Genomic DNA, 6000 nt, shown 5'->3' with positions numbered 1-6000 from the left:
GCACCTGTGGGTACATCAGTCCCACAAGGACCCCACTGATAGACAGAGCTGATGTGGATCAGCATTCAGGTGGTTTATATGAGTTCTAAAGCCGTCCATGGTACTGCAAAGGGCAGAGTTAAGGGTACAAGTGCATCAGCAGAGAAGGGAGGGAGGCCAAGGAGCCTGTCTGTAGGAGGGGACACCTTCCCCGCTGCCATGTGCGAGGGGCACCCGGTACTCATGGGTGCCAGGGCTCCCTCTGCACCTCCGGGGCTGCCCAGGCCTCACAGGATCCCAGCCTGGTTAGGTTGAAGGGATCTCTGCAGATCCCCCAGTCCAAGCCCTGCTCACGCAGGGTCACAGAGCAGATCACACAGGTGGGTCCAGGCGGGTTTCAATGTCTCAGAGAAGGAGACTCCACACCCGCTCTGGGCAGCCTGGGCCAGGCTCTGCCATCTCCCAGCAAACAAATTTCTCCTCATGTTGAGCCTGCCCCCGTGGCCCCTCATCCTCACCTCCTCCACGAGGGCGGCAAAGTGCCGCAGGGCATCGGCGGGCAGGTCCCCGCAGAGCAGCTCCCCGGGGCCGGCGCCGGGGGCCCGCAGGAAGAACAGCCCCTTGCGGCGGGCGGCGGGGGGCGGCGGGGGCGGCCCCAGCTCCAGCTCCCCGGCCGGGCCCCGCCAGAGCAGCAGCGCCGGCCCCGCCGGCCCCGCCAGGAAGCTCCGCAGCAGCGGCCCCGCCGCCTCCCCGCCTGCCCAGCGCTCCCAGCGCTCCGCCGGCACCCCCAGCCCCCGCGCCGCGCACCGGCACAGCCGCTCGGCGCCGGGCACCGGCTCCACCGCCTGCTCCATCCGGCCGGCACCGGCGGGTGTCGGCGGGGAAGAGCCGCGTTGCCCGGGGGAAGGGACACTGCGAGGAGCCGGGGGCGGGCCGGGGCGGGACCCAGCTCGCCTGGGAGACGCAGCTGCCCCGGGCAACCACGGGTATCAACACAAGCTGGGGATGGAGGGCCTGAGAGCAGCCCTGCGAAGGACTTGGGGGTGCTGGGGGATGCTCCCTCTGGGGGGGGTCTGGGTACCACTGGATCCACCTGGGCACCCCCAAAGTGGCTTTTTAGCACTTATTTTTCTCCTGAAAAAGCAAACACAGTGGGGCTTTCTCCCACCTGGTTTGGCCTTTAGGAAGGGAAGAGCAGAAGAAGGGGCCTTGGGGACTAGAACCACTACGCAAACATTTGATTAGGGAGACAGGAGCTAGAGATTTGTCTGTCACTGTGGAAGAGGTGACAGCGGTGTGATCTTTGCCTCCAGACTAATCCCAAAAATATGCCCAAGCTAGAAATGGGTCAAATGGGGAAAGGGAATGGGCCTGGACCACAATGGCAAACTGATTGTTCAGAACTCCCAGGAAAAGGGGGGTACCGATATTTGTTGGTATTAACTGATGTTTTTTCAGGTTGGCCAGAAGCGTTCCCTACCAGGACAGCAAAAGCTTAGGAGGTGACTACAACACTGATACACAAAATAATACCAAGGCTTGGAGGCCCAGCTGTTAGATCCTCTGATTGAGGGCCACATTTTACTGACGAGTATGTGAAGTCTTTTGCAGAAAACTTTGAAACCATAACAGGAAGGTCCATTTCAAGACCCCCTGACTGCTACCAATATCAGAGAACAGAATGCCTGGATTCGCCATTCTAGAGTGAAGAAAGCCTGCGAAACACCACGGAGGGTAACCCGGGCGCAACCTGGAAAACTCTGTTTTTCACAGTCACCTTTTGGTCCTTCTGGGGGACCAGCCTGGGTGGTGCTTCCCGCATTGGGAAGAAGAAACCCAAAAGAACAAACAAGTAGAATTTTTGGTAGATATGGGGGCAACACTAATGAAAACCTGGACAGAAGAAACTTCAACCCCATGACGGGAGGGGCCTTTTTCTTGTTTTGTTAACTACAGAACCAGCCGCTGCCCCCACCCTGAAGCACGCAGGCTGTTGTCCCACACTGCCAGCACCACCCCCCTTCTTTTAGCAGGATCATTTTATCTGAGCATGGCAGTGGCCCTAAAGGCACTTGCTTTGATAGAGCTGTCCAATAAGGTGTTGAACAAGTCCTCGCAGGCACGGAATGATGTAGCATGCTATAGAAATCAGTGCTTCTGTTACTTCGATTAAAGAAGTAATTTCTCTCAATATTCCAAACCAAGATTCTAACAATCCCATGAGTGGACTATCTACACCTGAATTCTCAGCCAATTCTTCTGCTGAAGCTGTGGTTAGACATATATCACCTTTTTCTGCCAACATCCTATCTGGGACCATGTTATTTTCCCATGCCATTCTACTAGTAGCATCTAATTGCTTGGTGATTCATTTAACTGCTTGCCTAGTATAACTTATAAATAAATGTTATTTATCCCGTCTACATTCTTGTTTGTAGTTACCTACCAAAACAAAAAGGACTCAGAACCCGCAGCTAACTTGACTTCTTGCTTTGTGTTCCTTGGGGACTCCTCTGGGGACCCCAATCTAATTGAAATAAACCCTGTCATCAGAGGAAAGCCCTCAACTCCTTTTTCTGTTGCCCTGATGGATCACAGTGTTCAAATGCCAGGGTAAAAGGAATTTCCAATTGTACGACGTCACAGGTACCTTCCCAGTGGGGGATAAAATGGAATGAAGTGTCATCTTCCCACAGTACCACCAAAGATCCACTCAAGAAGCATTTGAGGACATATGAGGACCAACTTCCCGTGTCTCTGCACACCTACTCATGTTCCTAGGAACTTGGTATCATTCCTGCCCCGTCGTGAGAGACAGGCAGTATGATTTCCAATTATTCCTGAAAATGCCAGGGGGATTTTGATATTTTTCCCTGCAAAGCTGGAAACAGTAGGGAGAGAGTATGACACGACTTATTTCTCCATGCCGTAGAGTCTTGGCATAAGGCTAAGACGCACTCCATCCCCTGTCAATCTTCGCTCCACCCCAGAGGGAAGGGTACCACTTGGGCCACAGGCCTTCCTGCCGCACAGGCATAGCAATTGCTCGTTTAGGCTTTGCACCATATATTTGATCCATTCTACCCAGGCATTTGTACCTCCATATATTTTGAACCTTCCCAGGGCATCTTTTCTACTAATGTCTATTTGTGATCCATAAACCGCACTTACTGAATCATCTGCTCTCTGCCTTGCAATTAGCAAAGGGTTGCACTGCAGAGACTCACATCCTGGGAGAGACTGTCCTTTAGATAGGGTCATTTTTCTTTTCAACTCTATAACCGTTCATTGCTCACTGTCCATCCCCTAAACTCTGTGCTCCAAATAACACTGTACCAGGAGGGGCAATGAGAGCACAGGCGGCGGCCTTCCCCGGCCCCAACCACCGCCTGCCCGCCCCAGTCCGCCGCAGCGAGCCCGGCCGCCCATCCCCGCCCAGAGTTCCTCCCCACCCCCCGCCCCGGCCTTTCGCCAGCGAGTTCGCCTCCCCCCCGCGAAGCCGGGGCGTCCCTGCCGGCTCCGTGCCCGGGGTGGACGGGGGTGGACGGCGGGGGGGGGGGGACGGGGGGGGGGGGGGGCACGCGGGCGTCCCGCGGTTTCTCAGCCCCGCTGTCGGAGGCCTAACCCCCTCACCTGCCCGTGCTGCCGCCTCCCGCGCTTCTTCCTCGGTGGCTCGCTCGCTCGGTCCCTCGGCCCGCTGCCCGCCCCGGCCGCGGGCTGAAGAAGAAACCGACCCCGCCAGCGGCTTTGCCTCCCCCCGGGGAGGCATAGAGACACCGCGTCCCCGTCCCCGTCTCCCCGTCCCGGCCCGCCTGCCTCCCTGCCTACCCGCGCGCGGGGTTCCTCGGCCGATCGGCAAGACGCTCCCGCGCTGGCCTCCCCGCGACCGCCCGCCCGACGGGCTTGACTCCGAGCGACTGACCGTTGGGCACCTGGCGGGGGGCAGGGGGCCGGTTGCCGGGCGGCGGGGAGAGCGCGCATGCGCGGCGCGCGCAGTTGCCGACCCCCTCCGGCCCTTCCCGCGGGTGGGCCGGAGGGGGCGGGGGGCAAGGCGAGGGCGGGAGAGACCGCGCTTTGGGGTGCGGGCGGGGGGGAGGGGGGGGTGTTTGTGCTCGCCGTGCAGTCTGAGCCGGAACACGAAGTGAAATTATACGGCGGCGGCGGCGGCGGCAGGTGCGGGTGGGGGGCACGACGACACCACCACGACCCCGCCGCCCCTGCCGAAATAAACCCCCACCAAAAAAAAAAAAAACACCGCCACGAAACCCGCATCCCCACGCCACGCGCGAGCCCCGAAACTCCAGACACGGACTCGCCGAGCGTGTGCACGGATCGCGAGGGTCGAAAAGCTCGACTCGTAGAGTCGCGTACACTGTCCCGCAGCCACCCGCGAGAGGCTCGCTCGGTCGCGTCCAGCTCCTGTCCCTGCGTAGGACCAACCGCCCCGCCGTTCCGGTTCAGTCCTTGCCCGCCGGTCCCACTTACTTAGAGTAAGCCTAAAATGCACAGATCTCTCCATAAGGATGGGTTTTATACTCTACTTCCACAATCTGCTGGCAGTACAAAAGAATAAGCGGCAGATCTACTTAGGCTGAGTCACGGTGCTTTGCTCCTAAGACCATGCATACCATGGGAATATTTCAGCTGCATGTCCCACCCCAACCCCAGAGAGCAAGAGCTCCAGGAACAGGTGGAGAAACAGGGAAGGACACTGCAGTGCTTCTGAGAAATAAAGCAAGGACAGAAAGGCAGACGGGCATGCTGTGGAACCTTCTCCTTACCCGACTGTGCTGCTGCCACTCATGAAATGACACTGTAGAGCAAGTACTTTTAGCACCTTTTTTGTGTTTCACGTTCCAGGAACCCTTCCCCTGGAGGTCCAGCTGCTGAGGTGGAGACTCAGGACCTGGACCCCATGGCTTCGGGGCAGAGGCTCTGATGGAGAGGAGAGGAGACCAGGGGTTGCACTGGGAAATGTGTCTGCACTGCAGGGGATGTGAGAGAGGTTCCTAAATCCTGTCCCCAGCATTTCTGGTAGCAGTTAACTCTTCCTGCCCATGGCTGTGCTGCCTGCAGCTGTGTCTCTGTCCCTGGGTCTGCTCCCTGTCCGTGTCACAGACCCCGTCCCACCCGCTGTGTGCTCAGCTCTGTCCTGCTCACACCTCCTGGCACTGCCCAGGGGCAGCTCTGCGTGTGCAGGGGCTCAGGAGCAGCTCAGACAAGTCCTAACGAGAACTGGGGTCTCAGTGTCTTCTCCAAAGAGAGAAATAAATCCCCATCTCCCACTGCACACCCAGACAACCAAGAGTGGAAAACTGAAAGCACAGACTCCTTCCCTTGCAGCTGTTGCTGTCTTGATGTCCTTGTTCAGAAGGACTCTCTGCCATGTCCGTGGGGTTGATCTGGAGCTCTGAGCAGCCTTGACCCACACAGCACCCTCCAACCCCACAAGCTCCCTGCCTGCCCTGCCGGGGGTCGCTCCTTCCACCCACAGCTGCTGCCATGGGATCTCCGTGGGCAGGCTGAGCGCTCACCCTGGCAGGCGGCAGAGTCCCTGTCCCGGCACAGCCCTGGGGTGCAGGGACTCTGCTCTGCAGGACAGCCCTGGGCACCCCTGGGGGCTCACCCGGCTTCACAGCTGTTCAACATTGAGGTGCAAGATCCCCCACCTTACAGATCCCACCAGCTGTGCCTGTGCCAGTTTTAGGAGATGCCTCCAGGAGCTACAGCTGCATTGCTCTGCACCCAGAGACTTACCATGGCAAGGGCTGCAAAGGTTTCTCCTCCAGTGAGCTCTCAGTCATCCTCCCAATCCTGACCACCTTTAATCTCTCTCTGCCTTGCTCGTCTCCCTGAGATCCCCAGGCAGAGCCCTCAGCCCTGCTGCGTGTGCAGAGGAGCTGCTCCTGGGCAGAGCTGTCTCTCTGCAGCGCTGCCGCTTGCCAGGAGCTCCCTCTGTCCCAGGAGCCCAGCCCAGATCAGCAGCACAGGAGCAGCCCAAGGCGCTTTAATGACCCCTCT

The sequence above is a fragment of the Patagioenas fasciata genome, unplaced genomic scaffold (assembly GCF_037038585.1).
Source record: "Patagioenas fasciata isolate bPatFas1 unplaced genomic scaffold, bPatFas1.hap1 Unplaced_34, whole genome shotgun sequence".
NCBI classification, from domain to species: Eukaryota; Metazoa; Chordata; class Aves; order Columbiformes; family Columbidae; genus Patagioenas; species Patagioenas fasciata.
Note: the sequence above shows the minus strand (reverse complement) of the source record.